Raw genomic sequence first — 10,478 nt, forward strand, 5'->3', positions numbered from 1 at the left:
TGACTTTCAAGATCTTCATTTCCTCGGCCTTTGTCATTGGCTCCTTTTTTTGAGGTTGGTAATTTGGTTCATCTTCACTGCTTCACCAATAACATTGATCTTTCCATTGTAGTCTTGTCCCATAACCTCTAGCATCTGCCTTATGTTACCCTCATTTTCTCTATTTCTTGTGATCAACTGAGACATATGATTCTGAATACCGAAGAGGACTTGCTAGAGTACTTCTTTGTGCTTTTGGGACCCCATGGTCTTTGGATCGGCCACAGGGTGGATTTTGACGTAGCAGACATGGGGTGAGTCATCACTAGTTTTGGATGTGGGTATTTGCAACTGGGTCGAGTGTTGTTCTTGTGGTGGATGGAAGAAGAGGGGAACGAAGCATGGTGTACCTAGTGGGACCATTTTCGTGGGTATCTCAGCTGTTAGACCATTGGCACCTTGAGAGACTGAGGAGTGGATAAGGGATTGAGGTGGGTCCCAGCCTCTGTTTTGGGGAAGGTTTTGTGGTGGTCTGTACTGTAGCTGTTAAAGAGATAAATTGAACTTCTAGTTCTCAAATAGGATAAGAGCTAGGGTATTGTGAGGCCGCTATGTCTATTGAGGTCTTTCGAGGAGAGAGTATTATGTGATTTGGACTTTGCTGGACATGTGTATGGTGGTTTGAATAGGGGTTGTATTTGTGCACGCTGTTTTTCACTGTGGAAAGGATGGGTGGATGTATGGGCAACTGGACGGTGGGTGATGCCTTATGTGTTTCTTCTCACTGTATGAGGACAGGTGAAGTAGAAGTTGAATTACTGGCAAGTGTAGAAGGGGTTGCTTGTGTGTGGGGGAGGAATGGTTACTTGGGGGAGTTAGGGGGAGGGGGGGGGAGGAGAGAAATGGTTGGGCTTTTGTGGACCATTGGATTGAAAAGATAATGGATGGACCTTGGAATGGGGACAGAGAGGTGTGGTTTGTAGTTCAAATTTTTCAATTTTGAATTAGTTCTTCATTTGAATTCTGAATTTGATTTTTTGACCCATCATACACTTGTCCTCGGGTAAAGAATTTGTTGGCCTTGGCTGCCTTATCGGGTTTCACCTTTAGATTCATTATTCAGCTTTGTGTCTTTTCTCTCTTTGACTGCAGGTAAATTTTTCCTGCAATAGGATTTCCTTTGCTGCTTTTCTCTTTATTAATGTTTTTTCTCCCAAGCAACCACATGGCAATCCTTAGGACAGTAGTTTTGATTTGTGGCTGTTGGCTCAAAGACATGGATGGTTAAAGTTAGGGGATGCATAAAGATGATTAACTAGAGGTGAGGGACTCTGTTTAAGATGGTGTTTAGGGGCTAGTTGTCCACAGTACAAGGGTCGCATGGGCATCGGGGTTTTAGTTTGTAATGGGATAGGGTGTGTAGTTCACTTGGGGCTGGAATGATAGAGCATAGTGGGGATGGAACAGGATCGGTTACTGTAGGTTTTATCTGTCTGTATTGATTTGATGGTTGGGGAGCCTGAGAAGGGTAGATTGAATAAGATGTATGCAATAAGTGTAGAACCTGGGTGGTGCTAACAGGCTCTGTGCTTCTCTGTTGTGGGGACATGGAGCACTTTGTGCCACTTCATGGAGGTATTTCTGGGATCTCCCATCTCTGGCAAATCCTTTATAGCCTTAAAATTTTGTCTCTATCCTTACCTTGTTACACCCAGATTAGCAAGACTGTCTAGTATGTTATGTCAATACTCCTTTTATTCTGTTTTTTATTTTTCCCTTAAATTTTGAAAAGGATATGTACGATATGCACACAGCACACGTGGGATGCTGTGATACAATTCCTATCCATTTAACATATTGGCATTTGTGGAAGCTAAGACAAACTTGGGATACGGTATCACTTGTTTTGTCATTATATGATTTAGTTATTAGGATTAAATTGGCATTCATGTAGTCAATTGTGAATTGTGACCTATTTCTTTCTAAAAACAAATCATTTAAAAAGTTAACCTTTTCTCAAAACAAAAAAAAAGTCATTTAAAAATGATCTTTCAAAAACTAAGTTTGGTACATAATTTGGTGGAATTATGTTGATGGATGGTTAATGTATAAATCATGTGTGGATTTTGGATTGAATTTATGCTAATGTATTTTACTTGCTTCATTTTGTTGTTTTGTTTTTATTTGAAATTATTGAATTCTTCTATATAATGTTAAATTATAGAGTACTTGTAAAAATTATTAAAATACATGTGCTTCATTGAGTCAATTCAGTCCTGTGATTGAGAATTTGAATTCTAGTATGGGTTGTTGAACCATGCATGAAGTATAGTGCTGTTCAATTTCAATAAATAAAAGTGCTTTGAAGTTTGAACCTTGTGATGTCTGTCAATACTTGACAAGTTGACATCTCACGTGTCGATGTTTGTACCTGGTGACATCTCAAGTGCCCATTTTTATTCCACCCTTTGAGCCTAAAAAACAAACTTGTAGGTTTTGTGGCCCTTAACTATATGCTCCATCGGTCTAGGATAATTCCCTGCCCTAGAACTTACCTCATGATTGTTGTCAAACCTAAATATGACATTTCATACCTGCGGCAACTTGCTTGAGTGAACTATTATGTCTGCTTTTTGAAACTTTTATATTGCGCCGCTTTATCTTTAACTAATTGTTGGAACTCACAGGCCCACATGAACAATGTCTGGAGACGAGGTTCCCTTGCTTTGCAACTATGGTGGACATTTTGCGAATGAGACAGGTAGAATCATCTACAATGGCAGTAGTACCCGAGGTACTATGTTACCTGTGACATTAGTTATTCCAGTCTTCTATCGAAAATGCGCGAGGTCAGCATGTCAGGACCTCCGCATACTGGCATTGACATCAAGTATAGGTATCCTGGCATAGATTTCGACTCATCCCTTGTCGAAATTAAGAGTGATGACGATGTCCGTATGATGATGGATGTGTTTCCCCGATATTGCAATGCCATTGCTATTTATATCATCAAACATGAAATACATCCAATCAACACATCTACTATTAGGTATGGTTAACTTTTTTTGTTGGCATATTTGTATATCTTGAATACAGAATACTGTTGGCATTAGAATACAATTCTAACACAATGTCCAACCCTTCCTAGGCACTATATCTCGGGTACTTCAAGGGGGGTCCACAAAAGTGGGTTGGATAGCAGAAACACAAGAATTGGGAACAACCAATCATCAGTCCCCATTACTACAAACTCACCCCAATCATCTGCCGCAGATAGGAGGGATACATAATGATCAGAGAGCAACAACTTTCTGATGTTCCCAGTATTACAAACACACAGAATGTGTCTGAAAGCCTTTCCGACTCTCCGAATATAGATTGGAGCCAGATGGTGAAGATGCGGGATTGTCCATTAGATCCATGGATGATGCATCACCATCAAATTTTGGTTGTAAAGATTTTACTAAAGAGATTGGTACTTGTGAAAAGGCCTTGTTACATTGAAGGATTTGAGAGGAAATGAGGGTACCTTAGATTGTGGTCCAAGGCCCACTGATAGCCTTGCATTGAAGACGCAAGTAGGGTTTGAAGAGAGTGATGATGAGTCATCACATAGGTTGAAGGTAGGCCAAATATTCGTAGATGGCAAGGATTTTAATAAAGCATTGTGTGAGTTTGCTATGTACTCAACTTTTGAATATAAGGAACCTCTAAGAACACGAGTACTGCGAAATGTATCAATCCAGCTTGCCCTTGGCGCATACATGCATCAGCCTACATTCAAGATTAAAACATATAATCCAGTTCATACTTGTAATGAAATGTAGTTCTTCACATAGACAGGCGAGTATTGCATGGATAGCTAGTGTTATGTGCACACCAATTTATATTATACCCCAAAGGAAATTGTGAGAGACATTAAACGGCAATACAATGTCAATGTAAGCTATGTGAAAGCATGGAGAGCCAAACAGGATGCAATGGGTGCTATCCGTGGATCTTACAAAGAATCATTTAAGGCTCTTCCAGGTTATTGTAAAGAGATGGAGAGAACAAATCCAGGAAGTGTTACAGAACTGATATGTGATGGGGACAGTGTATTCTTGAGTTTATATTGGGCATTCAGTGCATCAATTAGAGGATTCTTGAATGCATGTCGTCCATTTTTAGAAGTTGATGGGGCTCAACTTACTGGGAGGTGCTCAGGTGTGTTTCTTTGTGCCACAGCTGTGGATGCAAACAATGAGTCATTTCATGTAGCTTTTGCTATTGTAGAATCTGAGAGCAACGCATATTGGACATGATTTCTAACTGTGTTAAGGCGGACATTGGGGGAAATACCAAGATTGACAATTATTTTGAATAGGGAAAATGGCTTACAAAGTGCAGTAAAGGAGGTGTTCCCAGAGGCACTCCATGGATTTTGCATGGCACGCCCCTCTGAAAGCTTTTATAAGTTGTTTAGGAACGACATGTTATGAAAACACTTTTGGAAAGCTGCTCTGGCGTGCACAAGACAAGAATTCGAGCTCCACATGAGCACCATTGAGGGCATATCCAAGGAGGCTGTTGCTTGGATGAATAGCATCCGAACTGAAAATTGGGAGATCGATACAACATTCTTACTTCTAACATTGCTGAAAGCTTCAACAATTGGCTAAATGAGGCTAGAGACTCGCCTATTATCTCCTTGGTAGAATGCATACACATAAAGATGATGGAGTTGTTTAACCAGCGACGTGATGATGGGGGGAAGTGGACTGGCATGCTTACACCATTTGCTGAAAAATACTTGGCTAAAATGGTAGAGCCTTCACGTCAACATAATGTGCACCCTTGTCGACTGACTGAATTTGAGATTGTATCCAATGAGCAAACTTTTTTTGTGGACCTTGGCCAACTAACGTGTTCATGCCGCCAGTGGGAAGTCCAAGGACTGCCATGTTCACATGCTATGGCGGCCATTCATAATAAAAAATATAACGCATGTAATTTTTGTCAGGGTTGGTTTTATGTTGCCAAATATCAAGCAACATATTTGGAGGCAATAGACCAATACTTTACGCCAGCAAATGAGAAGGTGATGAAAGCCTATCTATTGAGGCTCCACCCACCAAAAAAAGACCTGGTCGATCACGGAAAAACAAAATTTGTTCGGAACCTTCAAAACCTCACCTCTGGTCAATTGCAGTAACTGTAAACAAATTGGTCATAATAATAGGAGGAGTTGCAGAGGTCCATTGCCTGTGCAATTCAAAGTTAATTCTGAGTCTTGATCTGTGGTCGTTTGAATTGTCCATTTCTCACGTGGTTTAATATTTGCGTGTATTTTGAGTAGGGTGTCCTTCGAAGATGGGAGGTTACTTGCAATCAAAACCTCATTGTGGGATTCTCTTTGGTAATGTAGAAGAACAATAGAAAATATAGACCCAAATTATTGAGTGAATTTCCATATGGACAGAGTTCAAAAGATATTTAAATTACTTTCAGTAAAGCCTGATACCCAGGTTAACAAAAACATGGAAATTTATCAGAATACATACAAGAGATCAACTATTTAACATCTTTTGCCTTTATCTTTTGAGTGAATTTCAAAATACCCATCAAAATATGCATAGGAAAAAGTTTATATAAGGATGCAACCTTATAATGTAGAGTTACGGATGCACCTCAAAGATCATCGGAAAAAGTAGTTTTAGTGTTGAAAAACCTTTTGATTGATCATCTCGACATTGAGATGTATGATTATGAAAAATCAAAAGATTTTAACTATCAGAAATAGTGCATTTTATAACATATTATCTACACTGTCTATTTTTAAGATTTTCATATGTTTATAGATCTACTTGATTTTGACTATTTTTTAAATTTAGAATTTTATAACTAGATATAAAAATAGATTTTGAGATAATCTTGTGAACATTTTACATCAAAATTACATACCATAATAAAATTTGAAGGTGCACTGTACCTCTACACCTACGGCTGCATTCATATGCAAACTGCACCCATACTCAGAAGCATGAGTTGGAATAGTTTAAAAAAGGTAAATTGTGAAATTGTTGAAAAGTTAGGTCTATTATGATAAATTTCTGATCAAAACTTTTACATGCAAACATCAATTTTTCTTAATGCTGACATTTATATATCCACATTTACATCGGTATTTATCTATTTGTGTGTGCATGTGTATTCATCAAAAATAGGAAAAAATTATATTTCTCTGAGGATTTAGCAAATATTTGGTATTCATCTTTTCATTGAGAATGTACTTTTTGTTTTTTGCAATTAAGTGGGGAAGACAGGCCTTATCTATTTTTTCAACTAGATTCAGAGTTAGCTTTTTTGAAGGCATTAGTGGGGTGGTGTTATTCATGGAAATGGAAACCACAACGCGGTGACGAGAGTGTGGGGTGTTACCATCTCAACCTCAACCCTATTCCCAAAAGTTTGGTAAGTCAGTAAGGATTTGGGCCTCTACTATTTGGTGAGAATAGAGTAAGAGACCTCTCTATGGCGCTCAACAATATTACCGCCAAGATCCCAGGCCATTCTAAAAAAAGTTTGGTAAGTAAGTCAATGGGGATTTGGGCCTCTACCATTTGGTGAGAATGGAGATTTGGGCCCCTATCCTTTGGTGAGATTGAATTCAAAGACCCCTACCATGGGGGCTCAGCGATACTACCATCAAGGCCATTCTCTTTTATAGACAATGTACTTAAAGACTTACCACATGGAAATGAGAGGGCAAAGTAACCCTTTTTTGGAGCATCGAGAGCAAAGTAATCCTTCATTAAGGGCCTGTTTGGTAACTGAAAGCAAGTTCATGAACTGTAAGTTGGAAGTTCCTGAAAAACTGTAAATTAGAAGTTATTTATAAAGTTCATGGTTTCTGTGTTTAATAACCTTCTGGGAAGTTAAGAGGTTCATAGTTTCTGTGTTTGATAACTTTTTGAGAAGTTAAAAAGTATATGGTAAATATCTTATATTTTTATTTACATTGATAACAATTTAAATATAAATATATAATATTTATAACATACTGAAGAATATAGTATAATGTATTTTTTATTTATTTTCAATATATATATATATATATATATATATATATATATATATATATATATATATATATATATATATATATATATATATATATATGAAAATATTTTAAATATTACATAAATATATAATATATAAACATATATATTACATAATATATAACATAATATAATATATAATAGAGAAAATTATGTACATATCTATTATAATTTAAGCTATTATGAAACTACCGAATAGTTTCCGTTATTACCTATCTGTCCGTTTTTTTATTGTCATAATGAAAATTTTAAAAAATATATTTTTACCCTTTTTCGGTTGTTGAACAACCGAATTCAATGGAATTTCGGTTGTTGATCAAGCCAATTTTGGTTTTTGAAAAACCAAAAATTCAAAATTTTTGGAGGTTGAGGAACCGAAAATTTTAAATTTTCAGTTTTTCAATAACCTAAATTTTTTTTTTTCCTTGTTTCCCTTGTTTCTCTTTTTCGGTTGTTGAACAACGTAATTCAATAGAGTTTCAGTTGTTGAACAACCAAAATGCTCTAGAATAGATAAACTAAGGAAAGAGTTTTAACTCTAACGTATAGAAATAGAATAGATAAACATAGGAGAGATAATATATAAGGTACATAAATGAATAAACATAAGAGAGAGAATAGATAAATATATGGTGGGTTTAAACTCTTCTCTACCCTTTAAACTCTAATCTATGTTTATCCATTCTCTCTCCTATATTTATTCATTCTTTCTATATACCTTAGATAGGGAATATGAACTATCGGAGAATATGAAGGTTAAAGCGGAAAGTTTGGTTAGTTGAATTATGGGATAGACCTCAGCATCTCTCTCCTATGTATATCTAGTCTCTTTCCTATGATTTTCGATTCTTCAACAATAAAAAATGAGAATAAGCCATTTTCGGTTGTTCAATTGAAAGTTTAGTTGGTTGAATTATAGGACAGACCTCAGCATTTCTCTCCTATGTATATCCATTCTCTCTTTCTTATGATTTTCGGTTCTTCAATAACCAAAAATGAGAATGTGTCATTTTTGGTTGTTCAACAATTGATTTGATTTATTCTCAGTTATTCAACAACCGAAATTAGATTTTTGGATGTTCAACACTTGATAACTCTAATTTTGGTTGTTGAACAATCGAAACCATAGCGGGGAGTGAAAACGGGAATTGAAAACCAGCTAGTCCTATTTTCGGTTGTTGATCAAGCGAAAATTGTATTATGAAACGTAAAAAACAGATATCCAAGCAGTAACGAAAACTAAAAGGTGGATCTGTAATAACGGATATTATAATAGATATTAGTATACTTTTCTCTATATAATATACTGTTTTTTATATTTATTCTACTAATATATATATTTTTATTATATAATATTATAAATATATATATATATATAATAAAATGTAATATATAATATATTTTATTATATATTATACAATAATATATCTATATATGTGTGTGTGTGTGTATCATATGTAACGTAATGTAATATATAATATAGTGTATTTTATATTTTTTATATTGATATATATTTGTATTATATAAGATATATTATATGGTAAATTATATTTTTTTATTATATAATATTATAAATATTTATTGTATAAATAAACTATATTATATAATAAAGAATATATAAACTATTATATAATATAATATAATCTATTATATAATATAATATAATACAAATGTAGATACAAGTTAACAATACAAATAAAAATATAAAGTGGAAGGCAGAAGAGAGTTTGGGGAACCAAATTTCTATTTTAAGTTCCATCCTTTTAGATGGAACTTTTTTTTTTTAAGTACAAGGGAATAAGGAAGTTCTCAATAGAACTTCTTTGCTGTTTAAGTTTTATGTATTAAACACAAAACTTGTACAGTAACGAGGAAGTTCCTTCTTCCTCTTCTAACTTCCTGTTATCAAACACGCCGTAAGAGAAAGAATTTAGTTATGGCTTAGGACGTCGTCTCATTTTGATCATCAACTTGAAAATGAAATACAAAATGTGATGAAGTTATTTACGTTGTTTTAATTTAGACAACCCCAAATTGTCAGAACAATGCTCTGAGGATTATGACAATTTCCATTTTTTTAATTTGAAAGTGAAATCTCATTAATAACATCAATCCATCCTTTATGGGGATAAATTTAATTTACCGATTATATCGCATATATTATCTCCATAGAAACTCTGCAATAATTGCCACTAAGGTTTTATGTAGGTAGATTCTACATGATAGTAAGATGGTTTATTGAAGGTTTGATGACTTGTCTGAAAACAATTTGAATGAGCAGAGGACTGGACCTAGGAAAGAGTGACTTTAATGTCCATTGATGCCGTATTTTCTATCTTTGTACAAATATATAAAACTCTTGAATGAATCTTATAAGGATTGGGTCAGCAGGTTTAAATGAAAGGTTTCTATACTTACCCCTATTGAATAGAAGATATATACTTTCCCGCAATTCTGCCGTTCAACTTAGATTAAGCGGCTAATTTAGATTAAGTGAGCCATTGATCATTTGCTCTTAGATCTAACACTTCAAAGTATTTTATTTTTTAATTTATTCTCTATAAATTATGTGAATATGAAATTTGGAATGCGCTATCATCTCAATGGGACGCACTTAAAAAAAATATTAAAAATATATTTTTGATAAAATATAATATGACCAAAATACCCTTGAAATTTTCAAGGGATTTTGGTTATTTGATTTCATTGAGAATATTTTTTTACGCTGTTTATAAGTGCAAGTTCAAGAGGAGCGAATGCGCAAAATTTGGTATATTGTAGAGAGACATGACGTTGTGATTAGGGCCATCTCAACCATTCAACCATCCATTCAGAATAGATGGTTGGATAGGGGGAATTGCACAAGTTTTTTATAGTAGGGGAAGTATAGAAAGCTTGCCCTAAATTTAAATAGAAAGTGTTTCAAAGTTAGTCAAATATAAGAAAAGCAAACCTTAATACTTGGTTAATATCAATTAAATAATACTCGAGACCCCTTATCAGGTGTATCTCCCTAGTTTCATGTCCATGCAGCGACACATGCAGATAACGTGTCCAAACTGTATCCTGCAGTGTCCTCATGCGACACAAACTTAAAATGTTAGGTGTTGAGAGGTCATACTAACTTAGTAATAGTGAAACTCTGGTTGGTTGTCGTCTTGATTTATGATATGTAAGATTCAGACACATCAAATTACTTGTGTCCAACAGCTGTTCATGCCACTTCTGAACTTGCAATAGCAAAGTGCGGCCAATCAGTCCCAATGGGGGGTTCAGAGTTAAAAGTATGGTTTGAATTGACCTAATCTTTGATTTTCCCCACAATAAATTGGTTATTTCAAAAGACTTTGATACTATCAAAATATTTTTTATATGTATTTTCAAAACATTTACGAGAAT

The 10,478-nt window shown here is 34.8% G+C and overlaps 1 long non-coding RNA gene across 1 annotated transcript; it reads left to right on the forward strand.

The window, feature by feature from the left end:
* Window positions 1-1,334: 1,334 nt before the first annotated feature.
* LOC110007405 (uncharacterized) lies at window positions 1,335-4,981 on the forward strand. The gene is made up of 2 exons (XR_002281198.2): window positions 1,335-3,028; window positions 3,128-4,981. It is a non-coding gene; the product is annotated as an uncharacterized LOC110007405 (long non-coding RNA).
* The last annotated feature ends 5,497 nt before the right edge of the window (window positions 4,982-10,478 follow it).

Source organism: Amborella trichopoda, chromosome 8, assembly GCF_054954075.1.
Source record: "Amborella trichopoda isolate Santa Cruz 75 chromosome 8, AtrichopodaSantaCruz75HAP2 v2.0, whole genome shotgun sequence".
Taxonomy (NCBI): domain Eukaryota; kingdom Viridiplantae; phylum Streptophyta; class Magnoliopsida; order Amborellales; family Amborellaceae; genus Amborella; species Amborella trichopoda.